This window comes from Martes martes (genome assembly GCF_963455335.1).
Source record: "Martes martes genome assembly, chromosome: 8".
Classification (NCBI taxonomy): domain Eukaryota; kingdom Metazoa; phylum Chordata; class Mammalia; order Carnivora; family Mustelidae; genus Martes; species Martes martes.
In genome coordinates this window covers 63,543,206-63,564,893 of record NC_137895.1, presented here as the reverse complement: position 1 = coordinate 63,564,893, position 21,688 = coordinate 63,543,206, and positions in this window count along the sequence as shown.

Genomic DNA, 21,688 nt, shown 5'->3' with positions numbered 1-21,688 from the left:
AGTCACTCTCAGTTTACTCACATGTTCTGCCTGTACTCAAATTTAACAGTTTGCATATAAACATTAGAGTGTTCATTTCTTTAATTGGTCTCAAGTTGTCAGTTGGTACTTAACAAAACTTCATCCACATTGCAGTGATATTAGATAAAATACTGTCTTCAGTTCAATAGACAAGGGCTAAATGATTTTATCTAAATAAATCAATTACAGAGCAACTGATAGCAATTCAACATTGTTCATTATTGGCTTTACTTCAGCCAGTATTTATAATGAATTAACCAAGGATACTCTTCTTGAATACATCTGCCAACCAATAAACTCACCCAATGTATTATAACATTATTCTTCTTTCACATCAAAAGTTATGAACATGTTTAGTGTTCTTACTCAATATTCATCTACTTTCTAATAAGAGCTAGTGTGGTTTTAAAATGGAAGAAGGCAAAGAGTTCACAAGCCATTTTACAATCAGAAGCAATTACATGGAAAATACCTAAGTAGTACGCTTCATGGTTGTGCAACTTAGGCAGTCACACAGAGCCCCAAGCTGAGGAGAACCTCACACTTGGTTTCATGCTCTGCTGTGTTTTGTACATGTTAGTCATTTAACACAAGGCCTTACGTTTTCATTTTCTATTGGGTCCTGCAAATCATGCAGTTGGGCCTTCAACAAATGGTGTGCTTAGAGAAAGAACAAAAGTAACCTTTCTACAAGAAAAATTGGAATTACTCTATTTTTATTCTCCTAAAGTCTTGAATTGTTCTTTTATTTTCTTTCCCTACAGCTTTTATTTCTTGGGTCCCTAGAGACCAAAAGCAAAATTAATATGAACAATGCCTGAGTTTAATACTTCAAATACATAGTTTAGAAAAGGGAAGGTTATATAGGGGTGAATTTTTTTCTAGAGTTTAAAATATTTTTTTCTCTTTTCTTTTAATAAGTCATTATTCAACATTTTCTTTAGCCCAGATATGGGTATGAGGTCTAGAAGATACACAAATACAAATAGTTTTCTCTGGTGTTAAAAATGGAGACTTTTTTTTTTTTTTTTGGTCTGTGTCATGTCTTAGGTCTGTTAAAAAGACTTTTGAAAACCAATTTAAAATTTAAATATAGATTGATTATGTCATACCTCTGGCCATGTAGGCTTTAGAAATAATGTATTGTCTAAAATGAGCACTGATCCACACCCACTTTTTCCAAGAATCTTTATTAAACAGCTTTGTTTTTTCCTCTAAATCCTTCCTTTCCTTGTAAGCATAGAATCTAGAAATCCATCTAGTGGTCCTATCCATCACTATACTATGTCTCCATTTTAGACTAGCGGTTGTGAGTCGTCAGGGCCCACAGCTCCTTCTTTCATTCACCTTCTCTGAATACACACCCTCACTAATATACTGTACCCAAGGTGGCTTAGGAAAGGCCAACTTCCCTCTGATTATCTTCCTTCATTATCATTAAATGTGTTTTTTGTTCTTCCATGTAAGGACTCAGCTGTCTCTGTCTCCCACGTTCTTCCTCACCAGACTGTGCCTGGTCCTCTCATAGGTCTAGGTAGCTTCTCCACATTGCCACCCGCTCCCTTGGAAAGTTCATTGGTTTTGCTTTGTTTCGTTGTTGGAAAAACACCAGATCATCTGAGTTATATGAAAGTTGTGTCATGCCTCAAAGTCCTGAGGTTTTTTTTTTTTTTTAAAGATTTTATTTATCTGAGAGAGAGAGAGAGAGAGAGAGAGAGAGAGATCACAAGTAGGCAGAGAGAGAGAGGGAAGTAGGCTCCCCGCTGAGCAGACAGCCCGATGTGGGGCTCAATCCCAGGACCCTGGGATCATGACCAGAGGTGAAGGCAGAGGCTTTAATCCACTGAGCCACCCAGGCGCCCCAAGTCCTGAGGTTTTATCCAAATATAGGTCCATACAGCTTCTCCATCAAGACCCATCTGCCTCACTGCAGCTCAGACAACATAATCTACAACAAAGAGCCTCCATCACTAAAGGACCCTCTTCATCCCCCTTCCCTATTTCTTTTTCATCCCCACTCTACTTTGTGATTTCTGTGATAATCAAAGAAAAAAGGGACAAGGATAAACCAAAAGAATACAATCCAAAACTTGTTTTTATCAATTTGGAATATACTTAGTGAAGGAAATTTGCCTTTCCACAAGATTTTTCTTAACCTAAGGTTGAAATGAAACTGCCCTCTGGAAGCACATAACATGTATCAATTGATAATGAAAAGAAGTTGCTCAAGAACTGCTAGAGGGCAAGAGAAAGACAACTTAGAAATCAACATTGGCCACATATAATCAAGAAGACAGTTTTCGTGCATGGATAAGTGTTGTCTGGGCTTCTGGTTTTGGGGTGATGCTCACAGTGTGCATGGTGGTGAGGAGAGGGGAGACAGGAGAATAGTTTAAGATTCCAAGGGCCTTTGAAATTAAAGAGTTACAAATATATTTTGCAATAACAGCAAACTGCCTCTAGAAGACCCAGGAAGTCAGTCCTATTTCAGGTTTTCTCCTCCAAGCCTTTATCGATCAATAAATATGCCTATCACGTACATAAAATTGATAGATTCCAATAGGAAAAACAGAACCATCAATATTCAAGGTTTATTTAGCACGGGCTCATTTATAATATACTTGGGAACTCAGACAAGCCTTCATACAGTGTTTTGAAGACCACTAGGCAGCCACACCCCAGGGGACCTTGGTACTCTAGCCTCCTACAGCCTGACCTTGTCTAGAATCAATCCCCACCACAACTTTTTAAAATTAGATAAGAAAGGCAAGGAGATATCTTCAGCAGCTGTAAAGATACCTAATTCCTTGAACTTGGAAGACGAAGACCCCAAATCCTCTGTCATGATGGTGGGCCATTCTATCACACTGCACCTGCTATTCTGCAAAGTGGACACTGATGTCCTCCGTAAGAAGATATGATATAGAGACATTCAGAATCTCCAGTGAGAAATAAGGGAAAACATGAAGGAGGCTGCAGAGCCAGGTAGAAGAATCTTTACTCATTCCAGGAACATGTCTAAATATACTATGTTCTGGGGCCTGTAGGAGAGAGAAAGATGAAGAAAGCAAGCTCTGCAGCAGGTCAGAAAGGAAAAGCCAGAAATAGGCAGGAGAAAGAGGTGGGAAGGACGCTGGAGGAGAAGCACCAAGGAACAATCTCCTCTAACTCATATTTTGCTCACCAGAGTTGAGAACATTTCTGGTCTGGAGGGAAACAAAGAGTGTAGGCGTCCACATCACTCTGACCCCAGCAAACCTACCTGCCCTTCCCAAACTCACAAGGCCTCTGCTCTGTACCCCACAATCCAAAAACTAGCCCTGGTTCCAAGAAACACCCTTTGCTCAAACTCCAAGGGCTTTCACAGCCAGTGGTAGTACACAGCCAACCTTCTTCCTCTATGGCTCTCGCTTTTCTTGCCAACTCTATAAACACAAGAAATTACTTACCAGTGGGTCTTTCCTGTCTAAGAGGAGAAAGACTTCAAAAGAAACTGCAAGCCAAACCCAGGGAGAGGTAAGGAGATTGACCAAGCAGAGTCAGGACTTGGAGTAGAGCTTAGCTTGGCCTTTATGGAGATGGGGCCCTTGGGAGGGGGGACCTTCTGGAAGGCAGGACCCTCAAGAGGTGTGGCATGAGCAAGATTGGGTCTCAGGGAGTTGGGGCCATTAGAAGCAAGATACAAGGGAAGGGTGGGGAACGGTAAAGGAGGTGGCTTAAATAGAATCCTGGAAGAAAGCAGGAGGTGGGAAATGGAAGACTAGTGGGGCTCTGCGTGGGGAAGGAAGTGGACTGAGGGCTTAAATGGAACTTTGCTGGAGACCTTGTAGGAAGGAAGATGAGAATTTAGAAGTAAACAAGCTTTTCAGGGTCCTGGCTATAGAGGTGGTCCTGGCTGACAGGAAAAGGGTGTGGGGACCCTGGTGGAGCCCAGCCTGTGCTGATTTGGAAGCCAGTCTCAGATCCAGTTAAGGAGCCCACTCAACAGTCCTTTATTTTTTTAAAAAAGATTTTGTTTTTTAAAAAGATTTCTTTTTAATTTTAATTAATTTAATTTAATTTATTTTTTAAAGATTTTTTAAAGTTATTTTTGAGACGAATATTTATTTATTTGTCGGGGAGGGAAGGAGAACGCGAGCGAGAGTGAGAGCGTGCATAAGCAGAGGGAGCAGCAGGGAGAGGGAGAAACAGGATCCCCACTGAGCAAGGAGGCTGATGCAGGACTTGATCCCAGGGCACTGGACCATGACCTGGGCCGAAGGCAGACACTTAGCTCACTGAGCCTCCCCGGGGTCCCTCAGCAATCCTTTAAACAAGAACATAAATAAGGACAGAAGTGTCCCCCACTAGTTTCCTCAACTACTGCAATCCATTCTCCACCTCCTCCCCCGTGCCCTCACCCATGTTTCCTATCACTCCAGGAATAAAACCAAAAGGGATCTGGCTTAAGCATCACCACAAGGATTTCCTGAGACAGTCACTCAGTGTTCACAGCATATTCTGACTGAATGAGCATCGAGTCTTGTGCTGGAGGAAGTAAAGACGTGGTCCCGGCCTGCAGAGCTTCCTGCTCTAGACAGTCATAATGAGGGGATCCCAAGACCCTGAAACAGTGACCAAAGGAAGGTGCCTGTTCGTTTCCACAATGTTAATCTTCAAGCAGAGACAAGACTTCTCAGAAATGGAGAAGATGGGGCCTACTTAGAGATCCAGGGCTGAATGCACAGGTGATGGGCCCAAGAATCTGTGGGTCTCAAGGTAAAGGAGCAGCACTGTCTCTACTTGATACTGCTGACATGCCTCTAAACCCTCAATTATGTGCCTTAAAGCCTGGGGTGGAGATGAAAGGAATAGAGAGATGGTAATGGCAGGTCCCTAAAGGGTCAGAGTCTATACTAACTATAGGAAGACAGAACACTGAACTTGGAGCAGAAAGAATTGCTCCTGATCACAAGAAGAACCTCCAGCTGAGGAGAAACCACAAATCACACTGACCCTGCCCTAACACATCTGCAGGAAGCCTGGAACAAGGGCACTAACTGAGCACCTCCTGTGTTCCAGGTGCTGTGCGGGGTAGGGGAGGAGTGGCCAAGCCAAGACTACAGAGCCAGAATTCCTAGAGGCAAAGGGGGCAGGCAGGACTGGAAGGATGGCTTTCATGACAGAACAGAAGGGGAGGGGCATCTGGGTGTTTGATCTGTGTCTGTTCCAACAGTCCTGTGCTGTCTCCTCTGCTTCAGCTGGGATTTCCCCAGGTGTGCACCTGCTTGAGGACAAGAAGGGCAGGTACAGGGGAGGGTTTTTCTATCCATACAATTGGTCCCCAGAGCAATCTCTTCCCCTTTCTCCCTGTGCTACTCACCGCCTGCTGTATAGATGGTGTGAGGCTGGGGGAAATGCCTGGTCCTCCAGACAATCAATAGGTAAGGAAGACAACTGGCCCAGGACTGGGAGAATGCAGAGGATACAGATTTGGGGCCAGAAGTCTCTCCTGGGGGAGGGGGACAGAATGGGGGAAACTGGCAGGTGGAGCCCACCCAGGTGATGTCACAGGAAGTGTCTGCACCTTGAGGAGGGGAGCAGGGAAGAGGAGAAGAGGCAGGGGTGTGAGGCAGAGACAGGGAAAGGGGCTGAGAGAAAAAGATAAAAGAAGCAGCGAAGAGAGCTGGGACGGAGAGCAGAGAGGGACCAGGGGTGGGGGAGGCAGCACAGGACACAGACAGGAGGAGATGTGGGGCAGACACTGACAGCTCACAGGGTGAGACTCAAACAGATGTGATGGGAAGAGAGACCCTCAGAGTCTGAGGGAGGGACGCAGAGAGGGGGACAGCCAGAAGGGAGAGCTGAGGGCAGACCCAGTCCTGGGACATCTCAGACCACAGAATATCTGCAGTCAGACAGACAAACAGGCCCAAAGACAGACAGATGTGCTGACGGGGTGAAGGTGAAGGAGGCCAAGCTGGAAGGAAGTAGACAGGACTGTAGGGAGGAGGGGAAGAGCAGACAGAGAGAGAGAAGGAGGCAGGAGTGCAGCTGGAAAGGGGGAGCCAGGCAGGGAGGGGGCTGCATAGTTGCTCCAGGAGCCTCTTCCCTCTTACCTGGTTCATGATGAGCCTGGGCCCCTCTCAGGAGCTGCTCCTAATGGAAGGGCCCAGAAAGCTGAGAAAGTGGGGCTGCCTCCCAGTGCCCACCTGGGGTCCCAGAGGCCCTGCATGGGTATGGACCCCGCCTCTCCTCCCCCAACAGTGCTGCCAGGCTTAGAGGACTGAGCTCAGCCTTCATTTCTCAGGATTCATGCAGCCTGACACACCCAGTGCAGGGGAGTGGGAGCCAAGGAGAAAGAGAAACTGGGTCAGGCAGGCAAGGGAGGCCGACAAGCTCTGGAGAAGATGCTGGGACAGTCTGGTTAGTGATCCTCTCCATGTTCCTGCTCCTTGCTAACTGAGTATCAATATTCTTGTCTCTTCCAGAATTCTGTATCTTCCTCCATCTTTCCTCTTGTGGTCATTGTCAGTCTCTCATTGTTCAAGTCATGGAGTCTGGTCCAGTTGCCCTTGAGCAACTCAGCTTACACACATTTGCTGAGGGAGTGCCCAGAGCACTGTGTCTCTCTGTCCTGCCATCAGCTTCCTCTTTCCAGCTGTCAGGGAGCTCCCCTGGCCAGGGCCCCTTCCCACCTGGGTCCTCACCTTTTTCACCAGCCTCAGAGAAACCTTGACAATTTTCTAAAATTAGATCCACCCTAAAGGACAAAAATGTGCCTCTGGTGAGTATGCCCAGAGCTGCACTGCATGCTGTAATAGAGATCCTGAAACAGGGGACTCCAGAGCTGGAGATATGGAGTCTGCCAGCATCTGTCTCATAGGCCATCTCCCCCCAGCATCCCTGTCTCCTACCCCCTGGCTCCAGCCAATCCCTCTCCTCTGAGGCTGATGGACTGAGCTCAGGTGCAAATTCACAGAAGCCTAGACTCATAATGACCCATTCTCTCCAGGATGTCACACCCCTGCCGCTTTCTTTAAAAACTCGCAACCCTGGGAGCTGAGGTCGTAGATGGAGACCAAGAGGAAGAGAAATTGCTCTCTCTGCTCAGTATCTTTATCTCAGCCGTTTGTCTACACCGCACATCCCCAAAAGCAGAACTAAAACCTCAGACAATGGCAAAGGGAATGAAATCTCAGGAAGACTTTCCCAGCCTTAAGGAGGTCCTGAGTGCCTCCAGAAACCAGGGGATTTGGGGGGAAAGATGAAGTTGGAGGACCACAGAATGCTTCTTGTGGTACACGCAATTTCCACCAGGGGGCGAGGATATGAGGGGAACCTTCTCAGCAGAGGCTTGCTAAGGTTCGGCGGCCACAAGATGGCGGCAGAGAACGGCGCTCCTTGCAGAACAAGCCCCGGGTCCTGGGCCTTGGGCGATGGTACTGGGTTCCTCTGGAGGGAGGGAGGGACCAGCTGCCAGGGGAGCATCAAAAGACTGAAGAAGCATGAGGAGATGGAGAAAATGTATAGAACAACATCCCCAACTCTACCAAGGTCAAGGTCTTCCTGAGAAGGGGAACCATTAGGCTTGAACTACTGACTAAAATATATCCCAAGAGGAAGCAGTGTTGGAAAGGGGGAATGGGTGTAAAAGCTCCAGGTACCAGTGTCAGATTCTTCTTACCCACTCCCAGGCCTTTTCTAATGGGACCCCTGATGTGCAAGAGACAGAAACTAATACTACGAACTTGTTCCGAAGGAGGGGGGCACGAAAGTGGTCAAAGGAAGACCCTGGTATGAACTAGTTAGCTGAGGCTGCTGGGATACTGGCGGACTGCCTGCCCCTCATAGCCTGGGTTGTCTTCATCCTTGGAGCAGGGATCCAGGGATGAGTGGGGTCAGAGGATGGGGGCCTCTAAAGTCACTCAGGGGATATCTCCCCCCTCCCTGAAGCCCAAAAACCCTGACCCAAAGAGAATAGAGCCCAGAACTCACTGAGACTGAGGTGGGAGGTGAGAGGAAGTCTCTGTGACAGCGATTTGCCTCTCTCATTCTGTACTTCTGTCTCCATCTCCTCACATCCGGGGGCATTATTTCAGAGGCCACTATCTTCATCTGTCTCCAAGTCTGTAGCAAGATCAAAGCTCTTAACTCTGCTTTGCTTGCAAATCCTCAGCTGGAAAAGAGGGGGCAGGGTCCATCCTAAGAAAAGGGGAGAGCCATGACTTACCTTCTTCCCAAGGCAGCAGGGAGGTTGGAAGTAGGACCAAAGAAGGAACCAATCTACTGGTTGGGTAAAAATGTCCTAATAATATGATCTATAGGGGCGCCTGGGTGGCTCAGTCGGTTAAGCGGCTGTCTTGGGCTCAGGTCATGATCCCAGGGTTCTGGGATCGAGCCCCATGTCCGGCTCTCTGCTCAGCGGAGATCCTGTTTCTCCCTCTCCCTGGCTCTCTGCCTACTTGTGTTCTGTCTGTCAAATAAATAAATAAAATCTTCTAAAAAATTAAAAAAAATAATATGATCTATACCTGAAAGTATCATGACCGGTCCTATATTAACAATAATATCCTCAATAACATTCATAATGCACTTACTTCTACATCTCTACACGTGGCCTCTTTCCCTGAAACTGTATACCTTGCATGAAATTATTTAACAATTCTTAGGTTCTGTGTTGGGCCCAGTGGAGAGAATGTAAAAATATACAGGGCGGAGTCTCCCCACTCCAAAAGCTTAGAGTTGAGTAAGGGACAAGGAAGATACAGGGTAACAACAACAGAAGACAGTGTGTTGAGAGATAACTATGGTAGATTGACATAGAGGAGTAAAGGTGGTTGAAGGAAATAAATTACTTCTGATGTGAGTTATCCAGGAAGGTGTATGCAAGAAGTAAATTTAAACTTGGACTGTGATGACTGTGTAGGATTTCAGTAGTCAGAGATTGGGAGTATGGAATTCCAAGGGAAAGACATAGTTACTGGGAAGTATTTCTTGACTTATGGCATTATTTGATGCTGACCTTCTGATCATCATGAGAGTGAAAGACAAGGACCAGTGAAATTCAAGGTATTACTGCAGAAGCCAGAAGCTTTCTATAGGGAAATAAGAGTCAGGACCTGAGTCCCAGAGTCCATTTATTCCCCCTTCTCTTGCACCTGATCTTATTAAAGGTCTGTACTGTTCAAATGGAGCAGGGTACCCATTATGCCTCCATCTATAGGTCTCTCATCTCTTCTCTCCCTCCACTGAGTTCCTTATTAACAATGAGTGGATTTCTTAATCTCATTACTAAGAAGAGCACAAAGACTATACCACACCAATTAAGTTGGATAATTTGTGTACCTGAAGGAAAGAGAGAAACCCCTCCTCCTTCCATCCCCATAGTCAATTTTCCTTGATCTTTAGACACTGTATGTCAATAAATACCTGTATCTCCGCCTTCACTGGACAAGAGATGCTATTAAAGGTCAGATGCAAAGTTTGTCATAAAAATCCCTCATAAAACAGTCTCCCAAGTACTGGCATTAGAAGGTGGAAGAAGGGGTTCCTGGACTGTGTCTGCCTTCAAACCACGTGCAGATTGTCCTGCGTCCTGTTTCCAGGAACTTTGCTTCTAAATAAGGAAACAGAGACATCCAACTCCTCTTACCATCCTTACTTCTGTCAAAGCTCATTGTTTTCTATGAAGTTCATTTCACAAGTCCCCTATTTCTCACAATCTCAACTCTACATTCCTGAGTTAACATAATTTTTAATTCTCCACTTTCTGGGATGGCTCAAATAGAAAGTCCCATTTGGAAGCAAAGATGTAAGTAAAATAGCTTCTTTTAGTACCTTCCATGAAGGGGTTCTAGGAGAGGGGAGGTGGTTACATGGGTGGTATACATACAAGGATGGCTGTGTATTAGGCTAGAATGAAAAGTCAAGAGGCAATTTCCTCTGGGTGCTGTGCTCTTTCTCTGTAGCATCTCCTTACTATAATAGATTTATAGGGGCTCCAAAGCATCCCAACATCTTAGCCATGAATTTCCCAGAAAGAAAACTCAGGGATGTTCCCTTGAAAGTAGATGAAAAGTTAATATCGGATTTGGTACAAACACACAAACCAGGGCTGAGGAAGGAAGGCAGTTAGTTCATTACAGCTTGTTGAACTCCTTCAGGATTTGTGCAAACACACAGAAACAGAGGCACACACACACATAGAGGCACACACATCATACCTAACAACCACGGTCATATTTATAGAGGAAATATACCCCATTCCTTGGTGCTTATTTCCACTCAAATTCAGTGACATATGTCCATATATCTGGCACACACACATCTTTCAACGAGGTGCTTTATCAGTATAATATATCCAGCCTTTCCTCTTTCCTAGCTCCTAATGGCAAGGTGGGGCACAGTGAAGGTGAGAGAATGTCTGAGTACAAGCTTGCGTGTGTCACTAAGTGTGACTCTGACCATATGGCACAAACAAATAGAAATTGTTTATTCATTATTCACTATTTGTAATTATCCATTATCTTCCCATTACCTCTATGCCATCAAGTTTAAATGATCATCTATTCCTCACTGAGTGGCTGCTCTGTGCAGAGCACAGCTTAAGGAGGGGTTACCAACATGAACTTTGCTCAAAGTCGGTACAAGTCTTAGCTTTAGTACTCAGTTTGCACAAATTACTTCATTGCATTTCATTGCATTTTGCACCTCTCTGAGCCTTAGTTACAGCTTTTTTTTATTAACATATAATGTATTATTTGCCCCCAGGGGTACAGGTCTGTGAATTATCAGGGTTATACATTTCACATTACTCACCATAGCACATACCCTCCCCAGTGTCCATAAGCCAGCCACCCTATCCCTATCTCCCCCATCCCCCAGCAACCCTCAGTTTGTTTTGTGAGATTAAGAGTCTCTTATGGTTTGTATTCCTCCCAACCCATCTTGTTTCATTTTTTCCCTCCTTAGTCAGCTTTTGTAAAGTGAATATAATAATACTCAACCCCTACAACTTTTGTATTAAATATGTGATCTTGTAAAGTGCTTGGAACAAAGCATAGGGCAGAGTATTCAGTAAATAGTAGCTATTATTTTCATCATCACTGTGTAGGCATTGGAGATATAAAGAAATAATACATAAAAGAGATGTTCTATTCCCTTGGAGGTTTTTCAATCTCATCAATGAGATAATATATATACAAGGAGATAGGAAGAACACGAAAACCTCAAACTCTTATTTGAGCCCTAACATGCAACTTATTCTCCTAAACCTGAGACTTGATTACAATTTTTTTAAATAAACATATAATGAATTATTAGCCCCAGGGGTACAGGTCTGTGAATTGCCAGGTTTACATACTTCACAGCACTCACCATATCACATACCCTCCCCAATGTCCATAACCCCATCACCCTCCCCCCCGGCACCCTCAGTTTGCTTTGTGACATTAAGAGGCTCTTATGAAAAAAAAAAGAAAAAAGAAAGAAAAAAAAAAGAAAAAAAAAAGAGTCTCTTATGGTTTTCTCCCTCCCGATCCCATCTTGTTTCATTTATTCTTTTCCTACACCCCAAACCCACCACGTCGCATCTCCACTTCCTCATATCAGGGAGATCACATGATAGTTGTCTTTCTTCGATTGACTTATTTTGCTAAGCATAATACCCTCTAGTTCCATCCACATTGTCGCAAATGGCAAGATTTCATTTCTTTTGATGGCTGCATAGTATTCCATTGTATATTTATACACCATATCTTCTTTATCCATTCATCTGTTGATGGACATCTAGATTCTTTCCATAGTTTGGCTATTGTGGATATTGTTGCTATAAACTTTCAGGTGCATGTGCCCCTTCAGATCACTACGTTTGTATCTTTAGGGTAAATACCCAGTAGTGCAATTGCTGGGTCATAGGGTAACTCTATTTTCAACTTTTTGAGGAACCTCCATGCTGTTTTCCAGAGTGGTTGTACCAGCTTGCATTCCCACCAACAGCGTAGGAAGGTTCCCCTTTCTCCACATCTTCGCCAGCATCTGTCATATCCTGACTTGTTAATTTTAGCCATTCTGACTGGTGTGAGGTGGTATCTCATTGTGGTTTTGATTTGTATTTCCCTGATGCCGAGTGATGTGGAGCACTTTTTCGTGTGTCTGTTGGCCATCTGGATGTCTTCTTTGCAGAAATGTCTGTTCATGTCCTCTGCCCATTTCTTGATTGGATTATTTGTTCTTTGGGTGTTGAGTTTGCTAAGTGTTTATAGATTTTGGATACTAGCCCTTTATCTGACATGTCATTTTCAAATATCTTCTCCCATTCTGTCAGCTGTCTTTTGGTTTTGTTAACAGTTTCCTGTGCAAAAGCTTTTGATCTTGATGAAGTCCCAATAGTTCATTTTTGCCCTTGCTTCCCTTGCCTTTGGTGATGTTCCTAGGAAGAAGTTGCTGTGGCTGAGGTTGAAGAGGTTGCTCCCTGTGTTCTCCTCAAGGATTTTGATGGATACCTTTTCATATTGAGGTCCTTCATCCATCTTGAGTCTATTTTCGTGTGTGGTGTAAGGAAATGGTCCAATTTCATTTTTCTGCGTGTGGCTGTCCAATTTTCCCAACACCATTTGTTGAAAAGGCTGTCTTTTTTCCATTGGACATTCTTTCCTGCTTTGTCGAAGATTAGTTGACCATAGAGTTGAGGGTCTATTTCTGGGCTCTCTATTCTATTCCATTGATCTATGTGTCTGTTTTGTGCCAATACCATACTGTCTTGATGATGACAGCTTTGTAATAGAGCTTGAAGTCCGGAATTGGGATGCCACCAACTTTGGCTTTCTTTTTCAATATTCCTTTGGCTATTCGAGGTCTCTTCTGGTTCATATAAATTTTAGGATTATTTGTTCCATTTCTTTGAAAAAAATGGATGGGATTTTGATAGGGATTGCATTAAATGTGTAGATTGCTTTAGGTAGCACAGACATTTTCACAATATTTGTTCTTGCAATCCAGGAGCATGCAACACTTTTCCATTTCTTTGTGTCTTCCTCAATTTCTTTCATGAGTACTTTATAATTTTCTGAGTATAGATTCTTTGCCTCTTTGGTTAGGTTTATTCCTAGTTCTCTTATGGTTTTGGGTGAATTGTAAATGGGATTGACTCCTTAATTTCTCTTTCTTCTGTCTGGTTGTTGGTGTTAAGAAATGCAACTGATTTCTGCACATTGATTTCACATCCTGACACTTTACTGAATTCCTGTACAAGTTCTAGCAGATTTGGAGTGGAGTCTTTTGGGTTTTCCACATATGGTATCATATCATCTGCAAAGAGTGATAGTTTAACTTCTTCTTTGCCAATTTGGATGCCTTTAATTTCTTTTTGTTGTCTGATTGTTGAGGCTAGGACTTCTAGTACTATGTTGAATAGCAGTGGTGATAATGGACATCCCTGCCATGTTCCTGACCTTAGTGGAAAAGCTCTCAGTTTTTCTCCATTGCGAATGATATTTGCAGTGGGTTTTTCATAGATGGCTTTGATAATATTGAGGTATGTGCCCTCTATCCCTACACTTTGAAGAGTTTTGATCAGGAAGGGATGCTGTACTTTATCAAATGCTTTTTCAGCATCTATTGAGAATATCATATGGTTCTTGTTCTTTCTTTATTAATGTTTTGTATCACATTGATTGATTTATGGATGTTGAACCAACCTCGAAGCCCTGGAATAAATCTTACTTGGTCATGGTGAATAATCCTTTTAATGTACTGTTGGATCCTATTGGCTAGTATTTTGGTGAGAATTTTTGCATCTGTGTTCATCAGGGATATTGGTCTGTAATTCCCTTTTTTGATGAGATCCTTGTCTGGTTTTGGGATCAAGGGGATGCTGGCCTCGTAAAATGTGTTTGAAAGTTTTCCTTCCATTTCTATTTTTTGGAACAGTTTCAGGAGAATAGGAATTAATTCTTCTTTAAATGTTTGGTAGAATTCCCCTGGGAAGCCGTCTGGCCCTGGGCTTTTATTTGTTTGGAGATTTTTATGACTGTTTCAATCTCCTTACTGGTTATGGGTCTGTTCAGGTTTTCTATTTCTTCCTGGTTCAGTTGTGGTAGTTTATATGTCTCTAGGAATGCATCCATTTCTTCCAGATTGTCAAATTTGTTGGCATAGAGTTGCTCATTATATGTTCTTATAATTGTTTGTATTTCTTAGGTGTTGGTTGTGATCTCTCCTCTTTCATTCATGATTTTATTTATTTGGGTCCTTTCTCTTTTCTTTTTGATAAGTCTGGCCAGGGCATTATCAATCTTATTAATTCTTTCAAAAAACCAGCTCCTAGTTTTGTTGATTTGTTCTATTGTTTTTTTGGTTTCTATTTCATTGATTTCTGCTCTGATCTTTATGATTTCTCTTCTCCTGCTGGGTTTAGGCTTTCTTTGTTGTTCTTTCTCCAGCTCCTTTAGGTGTAGGGTTAGGTTGTGTATTTGAGACCTTTCTTGTTTCTTGAGAAAGGCTTATATCACTCTATATTTTCCTCTCAGGACTGCCTTTGCTGTGTCTTACAGATTTTGAACCACTGTGTTTTCATTATTATTTGTTTCCATGAATTTTTTCAATTCTTCTTTAATTTCCTGGTTGACCCCATTCATTCTTTAGAAGGATGCTGTTCAGTCGCCATGTATTTGGGTTTTTCCAAATTTCCTCTTGTGATTGAGTTCTAGCTTCAGAGAATTGTGGTCTGAAAATATGCAGGAAATGATCCCAATCTTTTGATACCAGTTGAGACCTGATTTATGACCCAGGATGTGACCTATTCTGGAGAATGTTCCATGTGTACTAGAGAAGAATGTGAATTCTGTTGCTTTGGGATGAAATGTTCTGAATATATCTGTGATGTCCATCTGGTCCAGTGTGTCATTTAAGGCCTTTATTTCCTTGTTGATCTTTTGCTTGGATAATCTGTCCATTTCAGTGAGGGGAGTGTTAAAATCCCCTACCATTATTGTATTCTTGTCGATGTGTTTCTTTGATTTTGTTATTAACTGGTTTAAATAGTTGGCTGCTCCCACATTAGAGGCATAGATATTTAAAATTGTTAGATCTTCTTGTTGGACAGACCCTTTGAGTATGATATAGTGTCCTTCCTCATCTCCTATTATAGTCTTTGGCTTAAAATCTAATTGATCTAAGGATTGCCACCCCAGCTTTCTTCTGATGTCCATTAGCATTATAAATTGTTTTCCACCCCCTCACTTTAAATCTGGATGTGTCTTTGGGTCTAAAATGAGTTTCTTGTAGGCATCATATTGATGAGTTTTGTTTTTTTATCCATTCTGATACCCTATGTCTTTTGATTTGGGCATTTGGCCCATTAACATTCAGGGTAACTATTGAGAGATATGAATTTAGTGCCATTGTATTGCCTGTAAGGTGGCTGTTACTGTATATTCTCTCTGTTCCACTACTTTTAGGCTCTCTCTTTGCTTAGAGGACCCCTTTCAATATTTCCTGTAGAGCTGGTTTGGTGTTTGCAAATTCTTTCAGTTTTTGTTTGTCCTGGAAGCTTTTTATCTCTCCTTCTATTTTCAGTGATAGCCTAGCTGGATATAGTATTCTTGGCTGCATGTTTTTCTCATTTAGTGCTCTGAATATATCATGCCAGTTCTTTCTGGCCTGCCAGGTCTCTGTGGATAAGTCTGCTGCCAATCTAATATTTTTACCATTGTATGTTACAGACTTCTTTTCCAGGGCTGCTTTCAGGATTTTCTCTTTGTCGCTAAGACTTGTAAATTTTACTATTAGGTGATGGGGTGTGGACCTATTCTTGTTGATTTTGAGGGGGGTTCTCTGCACCTCCTGGATTTTGATGCTTGTTCCCTTTGCATATTAGGGAAATTCTCTCCAATAATTCTCTCCAATATACCTTCTGCTCCCCTCTCTCTTTCTTTTTCTTCTGGAATCCCAATTATTCTAATGTTGTTTTGTCTCATGGTATCGCTTATCTCTCGAATTCTCCTGTCGTGGTCTAGTAGTTGTTTGTCTCTCTTTTGCTCAGCTTCTTTATTCTCTGTCATTTGGTCTTCTATATCACTAATTCTTTCTTCTGCCTCATTTATCCTAGCGGTAAGAGCCCCCGTTTATTTATTGTACCTCATTAATAGCTTTTTGGATTTCAGCTTGGCTAAATTTTAGCTCTTTTATTCCTCCAGAAAGGGCTTTTATTTCTCCAGAGAGGGTTTCTCTAATATCTTCCATGCCTTTTTCGAGCCCAGCTAGAACCTTGAGAATTTTCATTTTGAACTCTAGATCTGACATATTACCCATGTCTGTATTGATTAGGTCCCTAGCCTTTGGTACTGCCTCTTGTTCTTTTTTTTGTGGTGAGTTTTTCCACCTTGTCATTTTGTCCAGATAAGAATATATGAAGGAGAAAATAAAACACTAAAAGGGTGGCAAAGACCCCAGGAAAATGTGCTTTAACCGAATCAGAAGAGACCCCAAATCGTGGGGGAGAGAAAGAGGGTAAAAAGAAGTTCAGAAAAACAAATTAAAAACGAAAAAAAAAAAAGAAAAAATATAAAAAAGAAAAAAATATATATATTAGACTGGTGACTAGAACAGGGTCACCCACTACTTTTGGGAGTATTTTGGTGTCTTAGAAGAAACTACCTCCCAAACTTTAAAGAAAGAAAAACGTATATAAGGGTAAATACAATGGAGGGATGGAATATGACCATAAAGATGAAAAAAATTTTTTTTTAATTTCTAAAAAAGGAATTGATAAGGTAAATTGGTTGGGAGAATAAAGAAAAAGAAGGTGGAGAGAATTTGCTCAGGCTGGAGACTAGAATGAGCCCCGTGTTAGATTTAGGGTGTATTTTGATCTATTAGAAGAAGTTGTATCCCAAATTTTTTAGTAGAAAAAACCCTATGTGTATACAAAAAATAAAGTTAGATACAATAAGGATAAAATATGACTATAATAATGAAGGTTCAAAAAAGATTATTTTTTTATGAAAGGTATTGTTAAGACAAACAAGTTAAAAAACATTAAAAGAGGAAAGAGTAAAAGTTAAAAACACTTAGTAGAAGAAAAAAATTAAATTAAAAAATTAATTAACTTTGTAAGACTAAAGAATCATGCAGAGAAAGCCATGAATTCCATGCTTTGCTTTCTCCTCCTCTGGAATTCTGCTGTTCTCCTTGGTAAGTGAACTTGGCCTGGGCTGGCTTTCTTATTGATCTTCTGGGGGAGGGTCCTGTTGTAGTGATTCTCAAGTGATTTTGTCTGAGGCAGAATTGCACTGCCCTTACCAGGGGCCAGGCTAATAATTTGCTTGGGCTCACTTTTGGGAACTTTCATTCCCTGAACACTTTCTGTAGAGTTCCAGAGGACAGGAATGAAAGTGGCAGCCTCCCAGTCTCTGGCCTGGAGGAGCCAAGGGCTCGGGGCCCCACTCCTCAGTGCGCCCTCAGAGAAAAGTGCTCAATCACTCCCGTCTCCCTGGCCTCCGGCTGCACTCTGAGCTTACCCAGCCTGTGACCAAGCGTCTCTGTCTCTGGCACACAGCTCCACCTGGGGTCTCCGAACCCTGCAGATCCCTGAGCTCATCTGAGGGGGGGTCTCCCCGGATCTTGTGGGGACCCCACTCTCAGAGCAGTGGCCTGTGCCATGGATTATGGTTCAAGGTAGCCCCGATTTGAGAGCTCACTCCTCGGCTCCGTCTCTGTAGCTGGCTTCCCTGCTCTAATACCTGCAAGCTCTGTGACACTCAGACACCCTGATCCTTCTGTGACCCCGTGGGACCTGAGGCCACACTGTCCCTGCATGGGCTTCACCCCGGTTTAGCCTCTGGAGCGATGTCCCTCAGTGGAGCAGACTTTTTTTTTTTTTTTTGGAGCAGACTTAAAAGTCCTGATTTTGTGCTCCATTGCTCCACCACTTGCTGGGTGCCAGCCCCTCCCCCTGCGGTCTCTCTTCCCATCGCTTTGGATTCACTTCTCCGCCAGTCCTACCTTTCAGAAAGTGGTCAATTTTCTGTTTCTAGAATTGTTGCTCTTCTTCTCTTTGATATCCTGTTGGATTTGTAGGTGTTCAGAATGGTTTGGTAAGCTATCTAGCTGATCTCCTGCTACCTGATGTTGTCTCACCCTGCTATTTCTCCGCCATCTTGACTTCTCCTCTCCTGATTAAAATTTTTAGCAGATTTCAATGCTCTAATGTTTTTTCTTTTGTCATTCATCATCCCCATGCCTCACCACCTTATTTACACCACACACTCACCCCACTCTTTCCCTTAACAAGTTGACTGGAGATTTCTTGGGGCAACAACAATTTTGAGAGTTCATTTTATCCATTTTGCTGGTTCTGGGCAGGAGCCCATTTGAGGCATAACACATCCAAGTGAGACAGCCATATCCCCCATCACCTTGCTAACCTCAGAATATTTTTCCTTATGTTCAACCCAGTCTGTTTTCCTTCAATATTGGCCTGTCTTCATCACTCATTCTGATTCGGGAGGAGGTACATCAACCCTCCAAAGTGTAAGAAAACTCTCAAATGCCTACCTGGTAACATTGTTCCATTGCCTATCAGTAGGTCTCTGGAATTACAGGTCTCATATAGTTTGTTATTAACCCATTAAGAATCATCAAAAGAGCTCTTAAAAAGCATTAATTTTGGGCCCTGTCAGGGTATAACTGCTCATGCAGTCATCTGGTGTCTTCATACAGTTTTCAAAATATGAAAGTATCCTAATTTCCAGGACAGATACTTAAGAACTCCTATTTCAATCCCCCCAACTTCCAGAGCCTCCTTGATTAGTGTCATCATATTATCACTCATTTGATTAAGGGACAGTACAACACTGAGTCAGGACATGAATAAGATGACCTCCCCAATCCTTTTAAGGCCACCATACAAAGAAGAGGTACGAGAATGGGCAGCAGTCCCTACGTATGCAATTCTTGTGCCAGGGGAGCCCCTGAAGACCAAGTAGATTCCTAGGAGGGCACAACAGGCATTGTCCCAAAGTGGGCAGAGTGCCAAAACCTGTCATAGTGACCAGTGTGGGAGGCCTGGAGACAAGAGGGAAGCCAATGACTATACTCTCCCTCTGCCCCAAATTCAACTCCCCCAGCCTAGGCTCATCCTCTTGTACTCCAAGTTCCAAAGTTTTTAGACCTTTCATAGTGTCCCTCTGAGACCAGACACCTATCACTGGTCACCTCAGGCCAATGCTTCTCAAACCTGAAAGAACATACAAATTACTTGGAAGCCTGCTAAAATGCAGATTCTGATTCTGTAGGTCCGGGTTGGGGTCTAAGACTTTGCATTTCTACAAGCTCCCAAGTGACACCCAAGCTGCTAGAGCAAGGATCTAGATGATATAGCAGGTGCTACAACTGTCTCGCAGGAAGAGTCTGTCTGTCCACATCCTTCTGCTGTCTATCCTCCAGATGGCAATGAGAGTCATCTCATTCCTTCCTGATTCAGAAATCTCACTCCATGATACAATACACAATATAAACCTGGCTCATATTCCCTTGAAATGTGGAAAAAAAAATCCCTCACAAGAGTCTCATTCTTTCATGACTCTTAAAGGTCCATGTGCCTAGAATGACTGTTCCATTTCTCTTCCACCTCACCTTTCTCTTTTTTATTTCTCAAATTTCTCCATAAGTGTCTTCCTCCAGGAAGTGTCCCTAGACTAATACCTCTTTCTCAGTTTCTACTTATACCTTTTCTTCCAGAGGAATGATGCCTTAACTCCTATCCAGTTATTAATTCCTCCTATGTCAGTCTATTTCCCTCCGCATTTGGGGTATGCATTCTTTTTTACCAAGATATCTTAGATGCTCTCACAAGGTTTTTGCACCAGTCCTACAAAGAAACATCCAAAGGAGTTTGTAAATATATGAGAGGTCCTGCCTCCACCAGGCTTCCCTGGAGTCACCTACCCCGTGTGGGGAAAATAAGAAATGCCATGAGTAAAAAAGTAGCTTCCTAGTCCTCCATCCCAGGGCAGGTCCCATACATAAGTGCAACAGAAAAACACTGGCCCTTCTGTTCCAGCCATTGACTGCATCAATAAAGATGCTGGTTGTGCCCACACTGGAGCCAGTCTCATCTTCTGGAATTCCCTGGAGTCAGAGAGAGCAGGTTGGGCCTTTCATCAATTTCACTACTTCTGGCCCCTTCCCATATTCCATGGAAAGAGATGGAACAGGACCAACGGAGGTCATGTCGGGTATTTTCCTGCTCCAGGTCTGCATTTTTCCTGTTGCTCTTTGAATGAACAACACTGTTCTTAAGGTTGGGTCGAGAGGAAGGAAAGAACCTACTCCTTGCTTGGAGTAAGACTCCATTCTGATGGAAGAGACAGGATAGTCACAGAATTCAGGCATAGCCACACAAAGGCAAAACTCGTAATAGCTTAGTACAGGTCTAGAGGCACTTCTAGATTTAGTTCTGAAAGGAGAGAAATGCTGTTTGTCAAGGAAGTCTTCCAAAGGATAGTCTTAAAGGAATAACATAGCACTAGCCTAAAAGGAGAATTTTCTGCATCAAAGAAATGTGTAAGGTTCAATTCACTTTAACATGAATTTATTAAATGCTCATAATGTGCCCAGCTCCCAGCTGGATGCTCTCAGCAGTAAACAAGATACACTCCTGGGGCACCTTGTTGGCTCAGTGGGTTAAGCCTCTGTCCTTTGGCTCAGGTCATGATCTCAGGGTACTGATACTCTCTGCTCAGTGGGGAGCCTGCTTCCCCCTTTCTTCCTACCTGCCTCTCTGCCTATTTGTGATTTCTCACTGTCAAATAAATAAATACAATCTTAAAAAAAAAAGATACACTCCTTACCTATGATTTACAATCATAAAGAAAATAAAGACACACAGATAGCTTTGGTATTTCATATTTAAAATTTCAGCTTTATTGAGGTATAATTGACATAGAAAATTATAAGTTACTTAATGAGTACACTGTGGTGATTTGGTATACATATACCTTGTGAAATGATTCACTCTGATATTCCCACTGGCAGAGAATTAATGGATGGTATTTTAATCTAAATATCTCATTAAATGAAAGCCAATGTTCGAAGTGCACCTTTGTTTCCCTCACTTAATCTTTACATCATCAGGGTCTTCAGGTGGAGCTTTCATTTTCAGTTGTGTTCCCTGGACCAGGGGTATCAACCTTACCTGTGAACTTGTTAGAACTACAAGTATTGGGGCCACCCTGACCCACTGAATTCCAAAGGCTGGGGTGGGGCCCAGTGATCTGTTTTCACAAGCCCTACAGATGAGGTGGCACCTGCTGAAGTTTGAGCACCACTCAGCAGGGTACTATTCCTGGTCTCTCTCTTCTCATCCCCCTTCACTGTGACTTCAATTAATGAGTTAAAGAGACAGCCATGAGCATGCCCAGCTCAGACGCTTTCACTTTTTTGTTAAGTTTCTTTTTTTATCCAGAATCAAGTTACCCACAAGACACTTGATATATCTAAAGAGGTGTTAATATCCAAAGTATATACAGAACTTCTACAAGTCAACAGCAAAAAACCCAAACAATCCAGTAAATGGATTGAGGGCTTGAATAAACATTTTCCAGAGAAGACATACCAGATGGCTAACAGACACATGAAAAATGGGCAACATCATTATTCATCAGGGAATGTATCTTAAAACTAC